General features: G+C 32.4%; 1 long non-coding RNA gene across 2 annotated transcripts; it reads right to left on the bottom strand.

Annotated features, from left to right (window-relative positions):
• Positions 1 to 12,962: 12,962 nt before the first annotated feature.
• On the bottom strand, positions 12,963 to 16,131 carry LOC131000384 (uncharacterized). 2 transcript variants are annotated; one of them, XR_009093716.1, is made up of 2 exons: positions 15,825 to 16,131; positions 12,963 to 13,837 (listed from the first exon to the last, which is right to left on the bottom strand). It is a non-coding gene; the product is annotated as an uncharacterized LOC131000384 (long non-coding RNA). The 2 variants fall into 2 exon arrangements; XR_009093717.1 differs by having other exon boundaries at positions 12,963 to 14,056.
• Between the last annotated feature and the right edge of the window lie 8,300 nt (positions 16,132 to 24,431).

Genomic DNA, 24,431 nt, shown 5'->3' on the forward strand with positions numbered 1-24,431 from the left:
GATTCTGCTGTGCAACAACTGCTTTTGCAGCTTTAATCTTAATTTTTCTAATTCGAGATCGATATTAATTTTTGGTTCACGAATCTTGATTTAATTACCATGAATGAGACACCAAATTAAAAGATGGAGCACCATTGAATTCTTGAGAAATTTTTCGGACTAATTTTGAATATAGTAAAATAACGTGTGGAATATTTATCATTTGTGTACGTGTAAGAATATGATTGTAGCTATAAATGGGAGAAGAAAACGTCACTATATATGCTATTTCTTTTTCTTTTTTTTGAGGGGACACTATGATATTTCTTCCCTGCTAAGAGTTATACTATGGCGGAATAGTTTAAAGATTTGGCTTAATATTTAGTTTACACGTACACGTGTATACTTACAAAAATCTTATAAAGTTTATATAGCATACAATTACAAGAAGTTGAAATTCTTTGAGAAATAACCATGCGCGCTCGGTGCATTCGATATAATTAAATTCTAATGGAGAATTAATATATTAGAGATAAATAAATTTTAGTTAGAGTTAATAATTCTAGTAAAATTTCCAATTAATTAATTCATTGTAGTTTTTTCTTTTATGGAAAAAATTATCTTCAAAAAGTAGAGTTTTTGGGACCCATATCACCTTTTCAACTGTACACCACACCACTTAATAATATAATTAACATTTTTCTAAATAACCGTGCTGAAAAAAAAAACAAGACATTTCATTTGGGACGAAGGGAGTACAATGTTACTACATCCGTCCTATTACAAATGTCTCACTTTTCATAATGGGATGTCTCATTACAAATTTCTCATTCTTGTTTTGGCAATATATTATTTCTCTATATTTAATATTAAAATAATTTTCATCAACCCACTTTATCTATTTTCTACACATTTCTTAATATTCGTGTCCAAAAGTAATGAGACATTTATAATGGGAAGAAGGGAGTATAAACTTGGCGAAATATTTTGATGAAAAATTTTACTCCTAATTTCTAGTTTACATTATCCATGTACGTATATTTATGATACATTTACATTTGTACAATAAATAAGTAGCGGACCTAGCAGTAGTTGGATTAACCAAGATTAGGGGAAAATCAATCCAATTAGTTTGGTGATGATCCAAGTCTTAATCATAATTACTGCCATATCTGGGCTACTTTTGTGCTGCTAGAAGTATCTTCCAACTAGAATTTTCGTTTACGAGATACTACCACGTGTTGGCCTTTTTTTCTATTTTTTTTTTAAATACGAATAGTGTAGGTGGTGTACATTTACGACTTTTATTTCGTATTTTTCTTGCTAATTAAATTCAAACATACAATAAAAGATATATCACATATATGAGCGAAGAGGCATGTTCTAATTTCTGTCATGTGTTTGTGTGATTATCAATCGTTATAAATTATTACGTTGTGATTATTAATATGTCGATATAAAGGGCGGAGAAATACAATTTTACTTTAATGTACAATTTAAACAAATTGCTGATATCTGAGTCATCTGACTCATCATTACGTGTGAAAAACATTAAAAAAAAAAAAAAAAAAAAAAAGGAGATATTTTTTGTGAGGTTTCTTGACTTCCAATCGATTTTCCTTTTATATTTAAATAGTTCGTGTGAATTGCACCTCAAGAAAGAATTCACTGGAAAATACTAAAATTAAAAACCATTAGTATTTTTTTATGTGTCGGTTTTTTTTTTGGGTTGATTTGTTAATTTCGCTGTCACAACACTCCTTAAAATACATAGAAGAATTAGGTTTAATCATATCGAGATAAAATGTAAGAAAAATTTAAGAGGGTGAATGTATTTCTATTTTATAGTGGACAAAATTATCATTTTAGTCGTTTGATTCTAAAAACAAATCAATATATGCCCCAAAAGAAACGTTTCATGCAATAAAAATAAAATCTGATTCTAAAAACGAATGGCTTAATATGCATATGGTATCTTATTATGATCCTATATCATACATTTTCTCCAATATTGTGATATTTTTGGAAAAGGTAAATTATAAAAAATTGCTGCTACAATTTGGGTAGGGGTGATATGGTCTATTTAGAAGACAAAAAATAAAATGGTCTTCGAGGGTTGTGTGTTTGAGCTCGCCAAAGTGGTTGATGAGATTAAGAATAGAGTTTGGTATTGAAGTTTTTTATAGGATCGGAACTTATTTGATGCTTCAATTACTCGTTGGATGTCTAATCCGAGATCGTGTTTGGGGTCGTAAGTTTAATGATTTTTGCGAGCTGTTAAGTAGAAGTTTTTGGCACTGAACTGATCTTTTTGTAAGGGACGAAGTACCCTTTGTACTTTAATTGTGCTCTTAATATATATTTTTTTTTTGATAAAAAAATAAAAATAAAATCTGACTTGTATTAAGAAAAATAAATGATACTTACCAACTACAAAATTGTCTCATAACACGTAATATAGTCACATGGCATGCTATATACTTATTAAATCATATCATGACTTGATCATATACCATTAAAACTTTATTGATGAGATATTCAAATGTTGTCATTTTCATATATATGTTATTGAGATAAAGATATATAATTCTTGATGTTGTATTGATAAACCATGACCGATCGAATAAAATTAATATAAAAAAAATAGTTTATCTGGCAAGTACTCTAATTGATGGAATGAATAATTTCTTAATTAAAAATAAATTTTGTATTCGAACTGCTGAGATCACATTTATACTCTAGTTACTAATAATTATTTGTTTTTCTTAAAAAGAAGAAAACGGAGAATGAAGAATAAAGATAATGGTGTATTTAATTCCATTGATCACATATTCACAATCAATCAGTTTTTAGTTAATGTGAAAGATATTAGATTAATTTTTGATAAAAGGGTCTCGTGCGTATGTACTTACGGTGAGAATTACTCATATAATTTAAAAGAATATTTATAAATATCTTTAAGTATTTGAATGTTTTGTAATATAGACATACATAACGGGGATAATTAGTAATAATATAGTTAATGCATAAGGCTAAGATCGAGTTCACCTTTATTCCGTATTTAATTTTTTTTATTTGTTAATTTATTGAAAAGAAAATTATGATTCCCGATTTGATAATCCGTGGAGTGTCGGCTAATTTCCTTCTCTTCTCTTTTGATAAGGATAAGGTATTACTTTTAGTCCAAAACCGGCCAACTGTCGAGATCTGCTTCTTACCAAATATTTACGTGTCTCTGAATGACACAACAATCGTTTAATTAACTAACTTAACCGACGTATTGACTGAAAAAAGTGCGATGGTTTCATAAGGGGTGAGCAAAATAACCGAAATCCGAATATCCGATTCGAACCAAACCGAAATTTTAAATTTGGTTCGGATTTTTCGGATTTTCGGATCGGTTCGGATTGAATTTTAAGTATTTTTCGGATTTTCGGATCGGATCGGATCAGTATATTAAAAATCCGAAAAAATCCGAAATCCGAAATATATATATAATATAAATAAAAATAATATATATATATATATATATATATATATATATATATATTATATTAAATTAACTTAGTTATTGAGTTCCAATCTAAACCCTACACCCGCACGCCGTCTGCTCTCATTTTCAATTTTTCAACTCCACCCTCAACTCCACAGCGTCGCCGGCTGCCCCACGCCTCTCCGCCGTCAGTAGCCTGCCGGCGCCGGTCCCCTGCCACCTTCCGCTCACCGGCCGCCTTTCCATTTTCATCTATTCTCCTGATTCAATCCATTCTCCACGGTCCACACTCAACTCCACAGCGCAGCCCCACGTCCCTCCGCCGTCGCCCGTCAGTCTGCCGCCGATCAGTAGCCTTCCGCCCTATGCCCCACGCCCCTGCGCTGATCAGTAACACTAACACCCATTCTGGAAAATAGCTTTACTTAAGATAATACTTGAAAAATATGTCTGATTTTTTTGTTTATGTGTGTTAAAAATGTTGGGATTTGATGTTTTTGGGGGAATATCCATCAAAAGAACTAAAGAAGGGAGTTGGGTTATCAATTTTAAGCTTTTTATCTGCTATTTATGTTTTTGTTCGAATATCAGTTTTTAGTTTTCGGATTTGATGTGTATTAAAAGAAGGGATTTGATATTTTGATGTGTGTTAAAAATGTTGGGTTTCTCTTATCAATTTTCGAAATTTTGCAGGTTTGTGGATTTTCAGATTTTTTTTTTGAATTTCGGATTTTTAGGTTCGGATCGGATTTAATCCGAAATATTTCGGATTTTCGGATTCGGATTTTCGGATAATGCGGTTCGGATCGGATTGAATTTTAGCAAAATTTCGGATTTTCGGATCGGATCGGATCAGGCAAAAATCCGATCCGAAATCCGAATGCACACCCCTTTCATTCTTTTGTTTTTTCTCTTCGGCCCTCTCTTTTTCTGCAGACTTTTGTGTTTGTGACTTATGTCTCACGATACGCCATTGATTCTGCCTGAAATTTGGGAGTAGTTCTTGGCAGAAATATAGAGTTTTGAGTGATTTTGGGGAGGGAAGATTCTATATTTCCTAAAAATGGATTTATATTCCGAGTCGGATCAAGAAGGTTGGGAATTTGCAAATGGGATCTTTGTTCCAAATGTAGGGCGTATGACTCTTAATTTTTTTTTTAATTTCTAATTATTTGTTATTTAATTTTAATTTATTATACTTTAATATAATATAAAAATAATTAACAAGGTTCACTCATCCAATTAGGGTTTATAATTATTTTTTTATTTTTATTTAAATTAATAATAGATTATTTGGGTTCATTAATTCAAAGTTAGGATATACTCCCTCCGTCCCGGTAATCTTGTCTCATTTCTTTTGGGCACGGAGATTAAGGAGTGTTGAGTTAGTGTTGTAAATTGTAAGGTCCCACTTGTTTTAGAAAAAGTAAGTATGAACTAATTATCTTTGTGTTTATCTTCTTTCTTCTTCACCTCCTCCCGGCAACAGTAGGCGGCGGAGCCACACCTGCGCCACCTCCCTCCCCGGCGTCGGCACAGCCACCGGCCTCATCGCCGCCTCTCTCCATCCGGAGCAGTGAACAGAATCAAGCAAAAGAACAAGAATAAAAATCAAATCTTTAGCCCAAGAACAATTTCTTCAACAAATTTTTGCTAACCAAGAATAAATTTTTCATCATCTTCATTAACCAAGAACAAAATCTGGAAAAGCCAAGAACAGAAAAACGAATTTCTTCAACAAATCGTTAACCAAGAACAGAAAAGCCAAATTTCTTCAACAAGTTTTCCATCGTCTTCGCTAACCAGGAGAAGGCACCGCGGCGGCAGCCCTATGGCTGTACAGTCGCCGGAATCGAAGGGGTGGCATTTGGATTTGGGGATTTAGGGCTCGGAGGTGGAGAGAGAGGTGGAGACGGAGAAGGGAAGCTGATGGCGAGGCAAGAGAAGAGGGAGTTTAGGGCTTAGATCTGTGCTCGACGGATTTACAGAGAGGGAAGGAGGGAGCCGGCGACGGCGGCGGAACAGAGGAGGAGAGGCGAAGCACCATGAATAGAGGGGGAAGAGGAGGGCGGCGCTAGCGGAGCATTCATGGGGGAGCGGATTTACAGAGGGGGGAGGAGGGAGGCGGCGACGGCGGCGGAACAGAGGAGGAGAGGCGAAGCACCATGAATAGAGGGGGAAGAGGGCGGCGGCGCCGGCGGAGCATTCATGGGGGAGCGGATTTAAAGAGGGGGAAGGGGGAGGCGGAGGCAAAGGCGGCGGAACAGAGGGGGGCGGTGCCGGTGGAACAGAGGGGAAGTGAGCGGCGGCGTCGGTGGATTTGCAGAGGGGAAGTGAGCGGCGGCTTTAGAAAGAGGCGACTTGACTTCTTCTCTTCCCGTCGTGCTGGTGTAGGTGAGAAATAAAGAGGGTGAGAGAGACGAGAGAGTAGGATGAGTGAATTAATTAGGATGTTGTTTAATTAACTAATCAAGCCTTAAACTTTGCCAAAAAAGGAAATGGGACAATATTATTGGGACAACCCAAAAAGGAAAGTGGGACAAGATTATTGGGACGAAGGGAGTATAACTTTTTAAATTTCAATTTTAGTGATAAATATTAATTAGATTTCATAATATAATAATAATTTTTATTTTTATAAAAAATAATTATAAATTAAAGAAATTAAAAGTGGTACGCAGTGGTACACACTACATGTTGGGACAGGGGATCCCATCTGAGGAATTTGAGGCAAAGAAAAAATAATGCATATAAAATAATTCTTCCGCCTATGAAAAGTATTCATAATTTTTTATTTTCGTACGTTGTTTAAAAAATATTCATTTTTATTTTTGAACATTATTCCTTTTACAATAAAGTGAGACTCATTTTTTCCTTACGCGCATTTATTAAATATTTCATCCGTTCACAAAAAATAGTCAATTTTTGTCATTTTTTTATGTCCACAAAAATTAGTTCCTTTCAACTTTTAGAAATTTTCTATCACATGGTGGGTTCATTTCTCCATTCACAATACAATTAATTATTATTATTAACACTATCTTTTAAGTGAGATCATTTCTCCACTTACAATAAACTAAATTGTTTTTATTAAAATTCGTGTCGTTCCCTTCTAGGATTATTTTTACTGTGTTATTAAAAGTATTGCATTGTGTTTCGGAAATGGAGTGAGTATGAAATAAATTGGACAAGTTTATTCATATATATTTTGTGCAGCTTGTCAAAAAAATGAGTCAAGTAGTGGTCATTTAATTAGTTTGTGAAGTTTACAAGATTTGATTACATCAGCACGAGATAAAGAAAAGCGCACTTGTTCCAAACTTATTGGATTTTGTGTCATTTGACTAGCTAGATTTGGTCAATCTCGGGATTTCCTCGCTCAAAGGGTATAGTGACGTCAGGTTGTTTGATCTTCAAATTGCTTTTAGTATTCTTTTATTCCCACATAAAATCAATTAAAGCATAAAAGTTTAGGGATATAATCAATTAACTACACAAATTTTTAGTACTCGATTTCTGTATTGTACGAAAAAATTAATTTTAGTATAATAATATGGAGTATAATTTATTATTATTTCACTAATAAAGTGATGTATAATTTTTTTTATTGTTTACACCCTTTTAGCTTAAATTTGGATAGTATTTTAACTTGTTTCTTCAATTCTTTTCAAAGATATTGATTTTTGAGTTAATTGACTTTGAAATGGATTTAATTTGAAAAAATTTATTTTCATGATGAAATCATAACAAATTGAATTTTTATGTATTGTCATATCAAATTAAAATTCGTGTGCAATTTAAAAATTGGCTAAAATTTTTTATGTATTTATAGACGAATGCCCGTTAGTTATAGTTGATTTCAATAAATAAAAAATGATAATTAAACCTTGATTTTGACATAACACTTGGGTCTTTACTCGGTCAAATTAAAAATATACTACCTAGTTTAAATTTTATCACACACGTATAGAGTATTTATAAACAACAAAAGTAAATAACTATATTAAATAAATAAAAGGAGTGAATTTTTAAAATGGTCACTTTCATATTGTAAAGATAAAAAATGTCCACTAAAATAAAAAACATAAAAAATGTCCACTGTTACCAAAATACCCTTCACATTAAAAATTAAAAAAATGTCCACTTTACATCACCCCTTTAAAAAATCCCGCAATTCACAACCAGTGTGAATTCACAACCAAAATTTTTCGGTTGTGAATTCACACTGGTTGTGAATTGAGAATTCACAACCAATCGAATTCACAACCAGAATTTTTTGTTTGTGAATTCACAACTAGTTGAATTCACAGCCAAAATTTAATTCACAACCAGTCGAATTCACAACCAAAATTTAATTCACAACTAGAATTTTTTGGTTGTGAATTCACAACCAAACGAATTCACAACCAAAATTTAATTCACAACCAGATTTATGTTGGTTGTGAATTCACAATCAGTCGAATTCACAACCTGAATTTAATTCACAACTAGAATTTATTTTGGTTGTGAATTCAAGTAGTTGTGAATTCGAGTTTTTAAAGTTTGAATTTACAACTAAAACTAGAATTTATTTTGATTGTGAATTCGAGTTTTAGTTATGAATTAATAGATCTGATTGTGAATTCAAGAATATTAATTTGTGAATTCATAGATGTGGTCGTGAATTCAAAAATATTAAGCTGCTGTGAATTCATAAATTTGATTGTGAATTCAAAAATATTAAATTATGAATTCATCGAGTTGGTTTTGAATTCAAGAATATTAAGTTCTGAATTCATGGATCTAATCGTGAATTCAAGAACATTAACCAAAATGTTCCAATTAATTAACTAACCACCATTATAAAATAATTAGAAAATACTCTCAATTCACACATCATCTTCTTCCACAATTTCCCCAATTTCCAACTATTTTCCCCAATTTCCAGTCATTGCAATTCAAGTAACTTGAAGAAAGTAAAATTGAATTGAGGTTTAGATAAACATGCATCATAGATCTTCCACAATTTCCCCAAATCAATCAGCAGACATGGTCATTTTAGCATCAGTAAGCTTTGTCCCCAAATCTGCCAAATCAAACACAAATTAAATTCAACGCGGCGCAGATCGTGTGGAGGCAGAGAGCAGCGGCGCCGCGTTCGCGCTTCTTCTTTTTTTGACCGGCGATTTTGCCTGGGGAGGAGGCTCGCCGGAAGTTTCCGTGGCTAGGGATGTCTGCTGGCGCCGCATTGTTTGGTCGGAAGGTGAGCAGAGGTGGCGCCGCTCTAAGGGAATGAAACCCTAGGCGGCGCGATAGCAGAAAGGTGAATCTGCTGACGTCCTCGATGCCGATTGTGCCCTGGAGGAAGTAGAGAGCGGGGCGGAGCTACCGCTCCACGCTGCAGGCGAGGAGGCGGAGGTCGGCGGCGTCCACGCGGGCCTCGCGGAGGAGAAAGGTGGAAGACAACAGTCGCCGTCTCTCCAGATCTGGAGCAACATTTCGAAGACAACACCCCAGTCGCCGATTTTTCCCTTTCCACTTCAACCACCCCAAGGCCACCAGATCTATGCTCTCCACAAGTTGAATCCGACAACTCCAAGTTAGAATCGAGAGTGAGAGATAGACAGAGGTGTCGCGGTGGTGGTGGTTGTGCGGCGCTGCCGCTGCGATTGCCGGAGATTGAGTGGCGGTGGCGCGGCAGACGGGGGGCGAGAGGGAGAAAGAGCGTGAGAAAGAGAGAGAGTACAACGATAGAGAGATGGCGGAGGCGACGAGGCCGAGGTGGCGCCGCTTCGCCGGCGATCTGAGCTCGAAGGGAGGGAGGGAGGGAGAGAGAGAGAGAGAAGGGGGAAGGTGTACCGTGAGGGAGAAGAGAGAGAGAGAGTGGAGCGAGAGAGAAGAGAATGAGAAAAAGAGAGAGTGCATATTTTTTAAAGGAGGGTATTTCTATCTTTTCAATTAAAAAGTGGACAGTTTTTATTATTTTTATCTTAGTGGACAAATTTTATCTTTACAATATGAAAGTGGATAATTTTATATATTAACTCTAAATAAAAGTACCAAAAACTTTCTTTATATCCACATCTGGTATATGTACCACAGCAAACATCAATGTGAAGTACTCCCTCTATCTTACCTATCTTCAAAGGTGGATCCAGGATTTTATGTTGGAGGGCTGAATTTGTTGAACTACGACATATGAAAATATTTACACGGCGGTTTGGGGGCGGGAGCACCCGGAGCAAATTTTTTTAAGCATTCCATACACTTCATTTTCATGCATTTTTTAACAATTACTTAATATAACAGATAATTGTTCGCAATTCAATTAATTCAACATCAAGTAGATTGAAAGCATATAAAGACATATTTTTATATTGTTATGCATTTAAAAAAAAAAACATCTTCTAAACAAATAAACTAATTTTCATTGTTAATAACTAGTCATTTTACTTTTAACTTTAAAATTGACTAAAATTCAGCATTAAAAATTAACTAAGAAAGAAAAAAAGGATAAAAATAACATAAATGTAATAAATTAATGTATTAAGCAATTAATATGGATAGTTGAATACTATAAACAATGTATTACTATATTTTTTCTTGTATTTTTTATTTATTTATATATATATATATATATATTAAATAACTATATTTATTATTTTAAAAACTCAAAAATTGGGAGGGGGCTTCAGCCCCCCTGGATCCGCCAGTGCCTATCTTGAGATATTTTTTTTATTTAACACAAATTTTACTTTGTATTCATTTTTTTACCTACTATATTTAACACATTAAATATTAATTTTTTTAAATATCATGTCCAAAAATTTTGTCTCAAGATAGATGAAAAGGAGAGTAATATTAAATTAATAATTAAATAACTTGATTCATTTATAATCTTTTTTTTTTTTGAAATTATGAGATGTATCTGAATATAATCAATTATGCAACGCGCACGCAGGCGGGACCTCACCACCACATCACCGCACGCGGGCGATAAATGCACTGCGTATGGGACCTCAACATCAAATAATACGGGACCTCAACACCAAATAATACAACACCGCACACAGACGGGAATATAATACCATCTAAAGTGGGAAAAACATTGTGTAGTATCTCAACACCAAATAATACAACACCGCACGCAGACGAGAATACAATACCATCTAAAATGGAAAAATATCACCGCACAGAGGTGGGATTGAACTCAATACCTTTCACAAATGAGAGTTTTTGAGTGCCTCAACTTTGTCACTAGAACAAGACCAGATCCGCGAGTCATTTGTAATCTTAAGCTCCGAATATCTTAGCTGGTATTTTGAAAAGCAAGACAACCAACGGAAGACGGTGATGCGGCGGTCAATTCGATTAAAATAAGAGTAGATTAACTGATTAATTTGTCATTTTGTAAATAAAGTCGACCATCTTTTCCCAACTCATCCGAAACCATTCCATGAAAAGTAGTAATACTTCACCGACGTTAACATTTATGAAAATAAATAAATACTAAAATTACGCGTCAATTTGAATATGGAGAAATGGAGGATGGAGGGGTCCGATGAGACCGACCACGGTTTTTACTGACTACGATTCAACGTCATAACTAATTACTAACTGCCACTAACGTCTAATTTATGTCTTAATCTTCTATTTAGACAAGCATCCAACACCAACTCATACAAACACCGCTCATTTATTTATTTTTTTTTTTTTCAACCAACTCATGCAAACACCGTTCAGTTATCTTTTTTTTTTAAAACCAACTCATGCAAACACCGTTCATTTATCTTATCTTTCTTTTTTTAAAATAAAAGTGAATTTATTTCCTTTTTATTTTAATTATTCATAGATCAGTCTAAACATCCACCACCAACTCATGCAAACACCGTCCATTTATCTTTTTTTATTATTTTTAAATAAAAGTGAATTTATTTCCTTTTTATTTTAATTACTCAAAGAGAAGTCTAAATATCCACCACCACCAACTCATGCAAGCACCGTTCATTTTTTTAATTTTTTATTTTAAAATAAAAGTAAATTTATTTCCTTTTTATTTAATTACTGAAAGAGCATTCAGTTTTATAGCGCGTCCAATTTTGTTTAGTTTCAAGGTCCATTCTAAGGCTTATGGGCCTACAATTAATTGGGTTTATTTACATTTTAACCCAACAATTAATTGGGTTTATTTACATTTTAACCCAACACAAAGAAAAAGGCTACAACATTTAACCTTTCTCGATACCGGATTCTCTATTGCAAAGGACAAGTAAAGAAACTAGCCTAATAAAAAGGCTCTATTTGTTTCTTTCTTTTTTTTAATGAATGAATAGATAATTTTAAAAATTATGTGATGGTAGACTCAAATTAAGGCTAGTCACATTACTATTAGATCAACACACGCACAATAAATTCATATATAATCTAACCACCGTCTATTTTGTAAAAATAAACTTGATGAATTGAAAATGTTTCAAATCTAATATGAATAAACTGTTGAGGTATTGAATTGTGTAGCTGACTGAGAATTAAATTGCTTTTTCGTCTCAGATTTTACTAACTGACATCAAAACGACGTGGACTACTGGTAACTACACAATTCAACGCCAGAAAGTTAATCTGAATTAGATTTAAAAATATTATCAATTCATCAAATATGTTTATTATATAATTACTTATAAATTAGATTTGATTTGAAAACAATTACTTTTATGAGAATTAGATTATTTACCTAGTCGCAAAATAAAATTTAATGGCGATCGTATGCGCACATTTACAGCATTCTCATCAGTAAAATGGATATTGATAAAATAAAGATTCACAAAACCAAGCCTATTTTAACATACAAGCATATATTGGCTCCAACTCTTTCTTACGTCTATATTGATTAGTTTGGGGTTAATTATAGTTTATAGCCTTAACTTTCATTAAATTTTCGTTTATAGTCTCAACTTTGATTTATTTTTTATATAGCCTAAACTTTGGAAAATTATTTAATTATAGCCACAATCACATTAAAACTATGACATTAGCTCTTCTTTATCAAAATTACATATGAAACGATGACCGATTGCCACGAAATTAAATCCTAATGTATTCTACACTAAATGAGATTTTCAACGATAGGTAGTCCATCGTCATTGAACCACCAGTAAAGTCGAAATTGCGTGGATTGTTGGCGCGATTCCGACTTCACCGGTGGTCCAATGACGATGGGCTACCTATCGTTGATTTAGTGTACAATATATTAGGATCTAATTTCGTGGCAATCGGTCATCGTTCCATATGTAATTTTGATAAAGAAGAGCTAATGCCATAGTTTTGATGTGATCGTGGCTATAATTAAACAATTTTTCAAAGTTTAGTCTATATAAAAAATAAATCAAAGTTAAGGCTATAAACTGAAATTTACCAAAAAATTATGGCTATAAATTATAATTAACCCATTAATTTGAGACCTGAAATATTATAGTTAAAGACGGTCACGTTTCTGATGGCGAGATAATCATGTAAATATCAGTACTTAATTAAAGACCGAAAGATGCACTATGAATGTAGAAGTCTACAGGTAATAGGATACAAATCCTCTCATGTAAATCAACTATGCAGAAATTGATAGTTTCAACATCTTTTTAAGTTCGATGTCGAATAAAACCATAAACACAACATATTAACATGGATCAAGATCAAGATCTTACACCGCCGGTGACGAGGGGATCATTCGGAGAGATCGAAGAGATAGAAGATGAAGTCGGAAGACAATTCAGCGGTTTCAAGAACTTTGAAGTGGTCTCCTCCACGCCGTCCGATCACCATTACTTGATGGACAAGGAGTACCTCTGCATGAATCTTATACACATGCAGACATTCAGAAAAATGATGGAGGATCAATGGCGCCTCTTGGAGAAACACATCCCGAGCTCGATTTACGTACGGGCCTACGAGCGTAGGATCGATCTAATGAGGGTAGGTTTCCTCGGCCCACCGGGCAGTGACTATCAGCATTGTTTGTTCTTCTTTGACATATGCTTTCCTGTAAACTACCCCAGCATCCCCCCGAACCTCTACTACCTGTCTTACAGGGTCGACTGGAATCCAAACCTACGACCCGATGGAAAGGTTTGCCTCGACTTTGGGGAAACATGGCACAGCTGCCTCAAGCATATTTGGCCTGGCTGCAATAACAAAGAAAAGCGGGAGTTTAATGTTTTGCTAATACTTCATGCAATTCAGAATTTGATCTCGTGGGGTTCAGGACCGCTGGAGAAGCATAACACGAAGTTTTTCGCTAGAGCATGTGAGCATATGACTAGGGTTCTGAGGAAACCTCCGGCCGGTTTCGAGTATTTCGTGGAGGGACACTTCAGGCAAAGGGCTCATCCAGTCCTGCTCAAATTCAAGGAACATAATTATGAAGATGAAATTATTATGATTGATTTGTTCGTCAGAATGTTTAAGGTGTTTGAAGAGAATGGAACTTATTGTAAGCACCATCTGGATTTCTTAAAACCAAAACAAGAAAGCTGGCAAACCAAGAAATCAATAACCTGCTGATGGAGATCAATAAAGGTTGATGAAGACATCCCCAATATTTGATTGAGCTACCTATAGAGAATTAATTTTGCTTTTGAGTGTTTTATTTGTAGGAGATTTAGAATTAAATTGATATTACTATACTAGCATTTTTTGTGCCTGATACCATAATATTGTGCTTCCAATCTTTTACATTCTTCTATCTTTAGGTAGGAAATTAGGACTACTTGATTGTTCTTAACTTCTCCTACCTACATCATGTGGTGAATTGAGACCTAGAACACTTATATTATTGTGCTTTAATGTGATTTTGTGGCTAAATATACTAAAATGTTGATATTACTTTCAGGTGATAGGTTGAATGTTCCACCAGTAATTATAGAACGGCCGAGACATCAAAGTTATTGCTGCAAGAATGCAGTCAAGGAATACCAGTAATGACGGTCTCTCACTACTTATAATAAGAATTGGTTCATAGATTCAAAATCATTGAATAAGAACTAGCAATCAAAAAGGTTAACAGAGTTTCATAGATGAAGCCATCGTACTATACAAGATACAACAAATTTACAGACAATTGCATCCCACTAGAAAATTCAAATCTTCCTCTAAACAAATAGTTCCAGTGGTATTTCAGTATCAATATTTCATGACCCAGAAACTAATATAGATGTTCACAACTTCACATTGCCTCCTAGACAAAGATAAGACAACATCATAATGAAATTAAAGAATGATAGCAAACAGAAGGAATCTCATATATGTTGAACGTTCTGGTATAATAGATTAGAGATTTATTTCGGGGAATTTTAGAATTGCTGTCAAACCAACAAGATAGATCAGAGAATATTTCGAGATTCTTGGATTCCTCACTATTTATTTTGTACGAGCTGAACATCAAAGGATTTTTGCGTAATGAACCTAGACCTACTCCAGGAATTCACTTCATGAAGAAGAAATTGGGTATGTAGCAAAATCCAAAGAAACAAAGAGAGAACAATTCAATCGGTTGCATTCTATCTAAACCAGAATATTGAATATCCGATGCTACCAACTTGGGTTGCAGTGCACATAACATTCAGCAGAAATAAAACAGAGCAAGCTGCAGCTTTGTGTACAATATACCATTTATAACCTCATTTTAAAGGTTCAACTTAGAGGGTGTTTGGCTGAGCTTATAAGCTCTTTAAAACAGCTTATAAGTTCCTTCAAAATGTTTGACAAAATAGCTCTTAAAGAGCTTACGCTCTAAGACCATATAAGCTCACCAAAAAAATAAGTTCATCTACCTCAACTTATTTTCTCATTATCTTATAAGCAGCACTCATTTTACAAAAATAATTCAACTATGATTTTTTATTTTCTTCATATATCATTCTAATTTCATTTCTTTTCGATAGCTTATAAGCTCAATTATCCAAATATTTTGACAACTTATAAGCTCTTAAGAAATTTCATCTCACTTTGACAAATTATAAGCTCTTAAGAAACTATATCTTATCAGCTCTGGAAACATCTTATAAGCTCCAAGAGCTCATAAGTTCTTTAAAATAAGTTTAGCCAAACACCCTCTTAAGAAGAGATGGAGCTGTTTTCTACTTAGCTACCTAATCTCATTATAAGCATAAAAAAAAGAATATGAATCAAGAGATCGAACAACAACAACATATAATCAGAAGCACACCATAATATTATTCACGAATCATATCGCCTTCAGAAACACCAAACATAAACTCTTACAGAAATCAACCAATCGAAGAATTCCTTCCACAAATCAAATAACGATTCGAATTAACAAAACAGATGAACAAACAACAGTAAACAAATCCAATAGCCAAACCTCCAATAACAGATCCTTTCGTTTGCAATTGAATCTGAGAGTGATTCTCACCAGCAGATAAGCTCCGAATCGATCAGGAGCTCGGGGCAGTTAAAATTGAAAAGACATATCACGAGTTTGTGCGTGAATCTAACATGTATTGAGGCCATTGAATTTCCAAACTGGAGGGAATTCGACAATTGAAATCTGAAATTCCTCCATAACTGGTGTGTGCCATGAACGTTAGACTCACGAACAAACATGAAATATGCCTTCTCTCTCTCTCTCAGAGCTACTCTAGCTGCCGGCTGCAATTTTTTCTGTGCTAACAACCCTACGGGTGATGTGATACTGATATAAACTTGTGTGCAAATTAAAATTTTAGATTTTTGTCCTCCAACTATTCAGTATTTACAAATTTGTAACCATTTCTTTTATATAGTCATTTGCACTTTCATAATTAATTTTATAAGTCAATAAACTAAAACTTAAAACTAAAATGTAAAATATATTTAACATTTTACATTTAGGGTGTGTTCTCTATTATTGTAAATTTATTATAAAAAAAAAGAATAATAAAAAGTTCTTTATATCTCTCATTTTCTCAAAAGATAGTTTCACCATTTCTCGTTTCTCATTTTCAGTTCAATGAAGAGAAAAAAAAAATGAGGAATTTAAAGATAAATATTTTTGTCTCTTTTTTTCTTATGATATTTTTATAACAAAAAAAAAAAGACACGCTCTTGGAAATGTTAAATATCTTTAGATGTTTCCTCAATTGTTTTTTTCTTTTACTTACTAATTGGGGGTTCAAATTTTCACCAATATGCGATTATAATTGTTTCTGTTTAATCGTTTCAACAAATATTCAAAATTTATCTCGTATTATACTCCTTCCATTCCATGAAGCTTGAACATTATTCATTTTCCTATTGTCCTGTAAAATTTGGGCACTTTTATTATTTTTTTAGATTCATTATTGTGGGAATTATCACATATAGCCCTCTTTCATAAAAACATAAGTTTTATAGCTCTAGTTTATAATAGATAAGTTATATAGCCATTTTAAGCTTAAAAGACTATAACACCCTTTGACTTTTTTGAAACTTCGAGTGCTCGATGGTGTACTCGATGGCACCATCGTGTACACCATCGAGTAATGAAAAAAATGAAGATTTTCTACAACACTATCGAGTAATTGAAGTACTCGATGGTGTACTCGATGGTATACTCGATGGTGCCATCGAGTACACCATCGAGTACAAAAAAGTCAAAGGGTGTTATAGTCTTTTAAACTTAAAATGGATGTATAACTTATCTATTATAAACTAGGGCTATAAAACTTATGTTTTTATGAAAGATGGCTATAATAAGATTTCCCTCTTCATTATTTTAGTAAGGAAAGAAATACATTGTTTAAAATTTAGAAAATGCATAAAAATATACTGTGATGGTGTGTGTAATGAAATGTGTTTAGAATTATCATATTTTTTAAAAAAATTAGCGTGTAAAATATTCACAGCACATCGTCGTCCAACACTGGTATATACTTATATACATAAAATCTACAGCGTTTCTTAATGGGCCAAAATGGGCTCAAAGTCCATTACCTTGAAGGCCCATTCCCATACTTGTGAGCTTGTTATGGAACGAGCCCATATTTTTTTTTTTTTTGAAACGAGAACAAGCCCATGTATTGTTCTTATTTTTTTAGATTCATTAATTTTTTGTGCTTTAGTTTATTTCTACAATTGCTAATTAGGATTGTTGATTCTATAATCTATGACGTACTATATTGTGCTATTACATATTTATAGATAATACCTTCACTACTCCTTGAGCATCTCAAACATCTCCTCATCAAACTTATAAATCATTGTAGTTCGAGGATGCTTGGTTGAGTTTATTTATCAAATACTTTTCAAGAGTTTATAATCTTTTAAATGACTTATAAACTATAAAAGTAAGTTATAAGGGTTTATAAGCTTCTTCAAAAAAAAAAAAAAATCGACCCCAATTTATTTTTTCATTATCTTATAAACAATAACTATTTTATAAAAATAACTCTACTATAATTGTCATTTTCATCTTATACCCTTCCAATTTCATCTCTCTATAATTTTCTCTCTCCGACTAAGATTAAAGATTTTATCTTTGTCTCATAATTCACTCTCTAACTTATTATTTAAATAGTTTCACAACTTATAAGCTTTTGAGACATTACATTTTATATAAGCTCTTAAAATCTTATAAAGCCTTCAATGGGAGTATAAATATAGTGAAACACCCCCTTAATCAAGTTTTAGAAAAGATCATACTAATATTTTTATACAATTCTTGTAAGATCTTAAAAATGTCAAATTTTGTCAGATGAGTCAATATTCAATATATGGATTTGAATATTGATGTGAGCAAATAAGTCATATCGATGCATTGTCATTTCAATGCAAGGCTGTATTTATCCAATTACATAAGCAGCACGTGGTAGTTATCCAATTCTAACATTTTATTTTAGTTTTGCATAACTAACTCTCCCAAATTGAAACCAAAAATTAAATATTAATATTATGTGAGAGATAATTGTCTTTCAATTGCTTAGCCGCGCAATAATAATCCATAGCATGGCAAGGATACAAAATTGATGAGGAAAAAAAGTTATTGCCAGCTATCGTAGATTATGTTAGAATTTACAATAACAGTATTATTGATTCTTTTAAGTTTAACTAGTATTACCATTCGTGCGCGATGCACGACGAACATTGAAACTAAACAACATATTTTAACAAATAAATATAAATATTAAATAAAATTAAAATATATAAAGATAAAATATATTTTAATATAAATAAACTAAAATAATCCACGCCCGTCAATTATTTAATAAAATCCTAAATTTAAAATTATAAATTTTCAACTTTGTATAAAGCGTAATGATAATTAAAGTTATTAAATAAAAAAATTAATAATAAAAATTAGCATTAGACATTAGTATCATCGAGTAGTATATGCGTCATAATAAATAAATAAATAAGTATTTTCATACACAAACATATATATAAAATTGTAAAATTTTAACAAAGAGATAAAATAAAATATTTTAACTTTTAATTTATTTCATAACTTAATCGTTTTAACTTCATTTTTCATGATTTTTATACTATATTAAATTTAAAATGTGCATATTTTTTAAAAAATAAAATAATGTGATAATGTTTAGAAAAGGATTAAAATATAAAAAAAATAGTGAAAAAATGGTGGGAGAAGAGAGAGAAAAAAAAGGGAATAAATGGAGGGAAAAAGCCATTTTTTATATCAAATTAAAGCTATTTTCATAATCTTTAATTTGATACGTATATTAAATATTTAACATTAATCAAATTATATTACAATTGAAACGAAAAAAGAGAAAAGGAAAAAAACATGCAGGATTGAGTGTGAATTGTGAAAAAAATAGGTATTCTGGAGTATAAAAAAATTATTTTAAAAAAATTACACTAAAAAGTATCCGTTAAAAGTATCCATTTGTATATTATATAAATATAGATATAAATTGATGTCATATATTTGCTATGAACAAAAGAAATTAAAATTGAAAATAAAATTAAAATAAAGCTAATTAAATAAAATCAAAAGATTAGAAAGCGATGTAGAAAATAAAATAAATCAAAACATAAAAGAAAAAGGTGGAGTATAAAGAAAAATGAGTGGAACGCAATTTTTGCATACTTGCTGAAAAATAGGAAGCAGTTAAAAAAAAAAACTGATTTTTAAAATTTGTGGGAAAAAATAGGCGTTAAACTGCCTTTTTATATATTATATAAATTATTATTGTTCGTAGTTCAAAAAGTATTAAGCGCGCAGATCCATTTGTACACTGTAGTAACGTAATTAATTAATAATTTGTTTTACAGTAAGCTTCAATGATCTATCAAGAATTAATAATTTGTTTAACAGTAAGCTTCAATGATCCATTTGTACACTGGAGTAGGAAAATGGCTTATTTTATGTGGCATTAGAAAAATGATCTATCCCATATGGCATTTTAAAATTCCTCAATTCTACTTCATTTTAATTACGTTCTTTGACAGATAATTCCATATTATTTTGAATAGTATTTCATCAATTGAAGAACTTAAATAAATATTTATAACTTATCCCACAATTATTTTGCACTAATAATTTAAGTACCAAATTATTCAATTTTTCAAATAAATAATTATTTTATTTGAAACTTTAATTTGATCAATTATTAAATTTGTTAAATAAATATATTTTTTTATTGAGAAATTAAATTTGACATTTAAAATTGAGAGAAATATATTCTTAATACGAAGATATTGTTTATGCATTGTTATATTTAAAATTAGGGATAATAGTCCGCAAATACCCAAGGTTTCTTTATTTTTTGGTAGATTATCATGACCTTTTTTTGCCATAAAATACTATAATTTATAATTAATCTTAATCATCACACGACTTAGTAATTTTTCTCAAATCAAATCTGATGTGGCAGCCGAAATTGTTATCGTGTAATAAACGGCGATGTAATTAAATGACATTATTTATTATCGAATTATGCTAGCTCTCTCTCTCTCTCTCTCACACACACACACACATCAAATTCCCCCTTCCTTCATGCAGACCCTTCTCAACTGCTCACCCCTTGCAGCCCCCTTCCCGGCTTCCCCCTCGTCCCAGACCACCACTGCCCGTCCCCCGCTTCGGCCTTGTATCGTTACATTGCAAAAATCATCAATTTCTTTCACTCATTCATCCTTGAATTTGTCATCGCAGATCCTTCTCCACCGACACTCCTCAAAACGACGTCGTTTCATTTTGTAAAAAAAATAAAAAAAATTATTAACACATATGTGACACATCAATTTTTATTTCGCCGAAGTCCCTCACCGTGGGACGATTGAGAATAAATTATAAATTAGTGTATTTCTTGGATAAAAGAACATGTCATGATATATACTAGAAAATGTAAAAAAAGAAAAAGAAAAAAAAAGGAACTTGAGTATTTTCCGACTATTACCCCTTGAAACTATATTACATGTATTTTTATTACATATTCCAATAAAAAAATCAATATATTGCATGATTACATGTTATTAATACATATTGTATTGATGTCTTAATATATTATTAGATTTTTAATCAATATCATCTTACATTTAATAAGAAAATAGGACGTTAGTCCTACGTGGCATTACTATATTATTCTTATTTGTTTTTGCAAGCATTTTCATATTATTCAGTCTTATTTATTTAAATTATTTTACCCGACGATACTTTTTATGAGATTTTACCCGATGTTACTGCTCTCATAATCAAAAATCTACATTTAATTGGTGGACTATGGCTGAGATTAATAAAATTTGAAAAACATCATCGATTTAATTGATTAAATTTATTTGGTTAAATAAAAAATTATTTAATTTAAGAACCTAAATAATAAAATAAATATGTGTAATTATAGTGTATTTCATTTTTTTTTTTAATTTTTTACAACCAAAGAAAGGAGTGTTTTACCATCAGACTGCGTTTCATCGTCAATTATAGTGTATTTCCTTATCCCACAATAATTGAAGTACCAAATTATTCAATTAACCACCACTAATCTTTGAATTTTATTTTTTTTTCTTTTTTTCTCGTTTTGTAGATAAAGCACATTTTTTCTATTTTTATTTAATTATTTTTTGAGTAAACGATGTACATACGCATTGAATAAAATATCATAAAATGAGTTTAAGTTGATATATATATATATATATATATATATATATATATATATGTGTGTGTGTGTGTGTGTGTGTGTGTGTGTGTGTAATTAAAATGAATTTTAAAGGAACAAATCACGATGATTTAAAGTTTTAACATAGTATTAAATAATTTATATTTTTAAGTGAATATTTTTTTCCGAAATTATAAACTTTATTTTAAATATTTTTAGTTGTTCTTTTTTTCTTAATTTTAATATTTTTATTTTTTAAATTATGTATTTTTATTTATTTTACATAAAAAATTATTAATAGGATATATTAAACTAATAATATAATCTCATTTAACATAAAATTTTCTTAATTTTTTTATTTAATTATGTATACATTTATTTTTAACTATAATTATATATTATTGTATATCGCACAGTATTCTAATTATATTTATACCATAAAGTCCATAATAAATTAGTGAACCTCCGATGCGATAAAAACAAAAAATAATAGGAGACAGCAGTCAGCCAAAACACAACCATTCGGTATTAGGAAACGTCCCAAAAAATTGCAAGAATCATGCTAATATTATATATATAATATTAAGTACTCCCTCCTGTAGACAATTAAATTTGTCGTCGAATTAAATCGTGCCACGTGTAAATTCATGAATTAAATATTCAATTATATTTTCTATTTTATTAAATGGGATTTTATTCCTAAATTAAATAGATATATAATTAATATTTAATATAAATGAATTAATGGGCTTATGGACACCTAAAGCCCTAAGGCCCATGCATGAAGGCCCAAAGCCCATAAAGCCCACGAAGCCCATCTCTAAAATCTATAAATAGAGGTGTTGGGGTGCTCATTAAAACAACGTGAAGGAACGGAAGATCGAAGAGCACAAAGAATTCTCTCTAGTATCGCAAGTTGAAAGAGGCGAAGAATTGGAGAGTTCAAGTATTCTTCCAAGTATTCAAGTATCTTGAAGAATTCTATCTAGCGTTCAAGTCTTCTTCGAATCTTCAAGTATTTGAGCATTCAAATCTTCAAGTATCCTTCGAAATCTTCAAGTGTTCAAGTCTTCTTCGAATCTTCAAGTATTTGAGCATTCAAATCTTCAAGTATTCTTCAAGTATCTTCAAGTGATCAAACCTTCAAATCTTCAAGTGATCAAGGCGTTCTTACAAATTCCAAGAACGATCTTCCTCAAATCAAATCAAATCAACCAAGTCCCAAAGCTTCAAGGCGTTCTTACAAATTCTAAGGACGTTCTTCAAATCAAATCAAATAAAGTTCGAAAGCTTCAAGGCGTTCTTACAAAATTCTAAGGACGTTCTTCTCAAATCAAATCAAGTTCAACGTTCAATCCAAAATCACGACTTAAGTCCCTTGGATTGGCGTCATCAAATCAAGTATTTCAATAACCTTCGAGCTTGTTCAAGAATCAAATGGAAGAGAAGAATCAGATGATTAACTAGAGATTGCAACCCGCATAAACTCTATCTTCAAATCTATCAAATTATCTTTGTAACGCGTTTTGTATTTTATCAAATTGAAATACAAAAATTTGTGTTTACAAATTTTGGCACGCCCAGTGGGACATCTCTACCTCTCATCTCTACTCTTCACCAAAAATCTTGAACTATGTCTACTCAATCAAATGCAGCTGCTCCAGCTCCATCCAAAGCTTCTTCGGCAAACGTTGGTATGATCACGCGAAGCAAATCGAAATCATTGCAAGGAGTGTCCAAGCCGATCTTTCATCTTCCATCTATCCATGAAGAAGATGACAACTTTGAGAAAAGCTTCACATTCCCCACTGAAAATTATCAACTCCATGCAAGTGTCATGATGACAAACACTTCCACCATGGAGGAACAACTCTTGAACTTGACAAAGATGGTTGAATCTCTAACCAAGCACATCCAAGAGCAAGATGCCCAGATTGCAAAGCTCAAAGGAGAAAAAGGAGATTCAAGCCACGCCAACAACGATAAGGAAGGCGAAGAAAGTGAAGAAGATGGAGAGAATAACGATGAAGAAATCTCCAAAGACAAGCCAAAGAGTTATGGAAAAAAGCCTTCAGGAAATGATACTCCTTTCTCGTCTGGTGGCCTTATCCCAATCGACCAACTCAAGGAGTTCATCGAAGCAACCATGAAGAGTAACAATGCTGGAAACTCAAAATCATCATTGATCTACTCCAAGCCATATACACGGCGGATCGACAACTTGAGGATGCCTCTTGGTTATCAGCCCCCCAAATTCCAACAATTTGATGGCCAAGGAAATCCGAGACAACACGTGGCTCATTTCATTGAAACATGCAACAACGCTGGTACTTATGAAGATCATTTGGTCAAGCAGTTTGTTCGCTCATTGAAAGGTAATGCCTTTGATTGGTACACTAACTTAGAATCAAACTCAATTGATAGTTGGGAACAACTGGAGCATGAGTTCCTCAACCGCTTCTATAGTACTAGAAGAACTGTCAGCATGGTGGAGCTCACAAGTTCACGTCAATTCAAAGAAGAGCCAGTCATTGACTACATCAACCGATGGAGAAACCTTTGTCTCAACTGCAAGGACCGATTGTCTGAATCATCTGCCATCGAAATGTGTATTCAAGGGATGCATTGGGGCTTGCAATACATCTTGCGAGGAATCCAGCCTAGAACATTCGAAGAACTTGCTACAAGAGCTCATGATATGGAGTTGAGCATGATGGCAAGCGGGATCGAAGAACCACTCATCCGAGAACCTCGCAAATTCAAGCCAGAATTCAAGAAAGGAAGCAAACCATCCGATGAAACACCAAAGAGAGAATCCATGGCGATTAAGGCAACTTCGGTGAAATTCTTAAAGAGAGAAGCTGGACAAGAAGGCAACCAGAACACTCTAC

Source organism: Salvia miltiorrhiza, chromosome 8 (genome assembly GCF_028751815.1).
Source record: "Salvia miltiorrhiza cultivar Shanhuang (shh) chromosome 8, IMPLAD_Smil_shh, whole genome shotgun sequence".
Taxonomy (NCBI): domain Eukaryota; kingdom Viridiplantae; phylum Streptophyta; class Magnoliopsida; order Lamiales; family Lamiaceae; genus Salvia; species Salvia miltiorrhiza.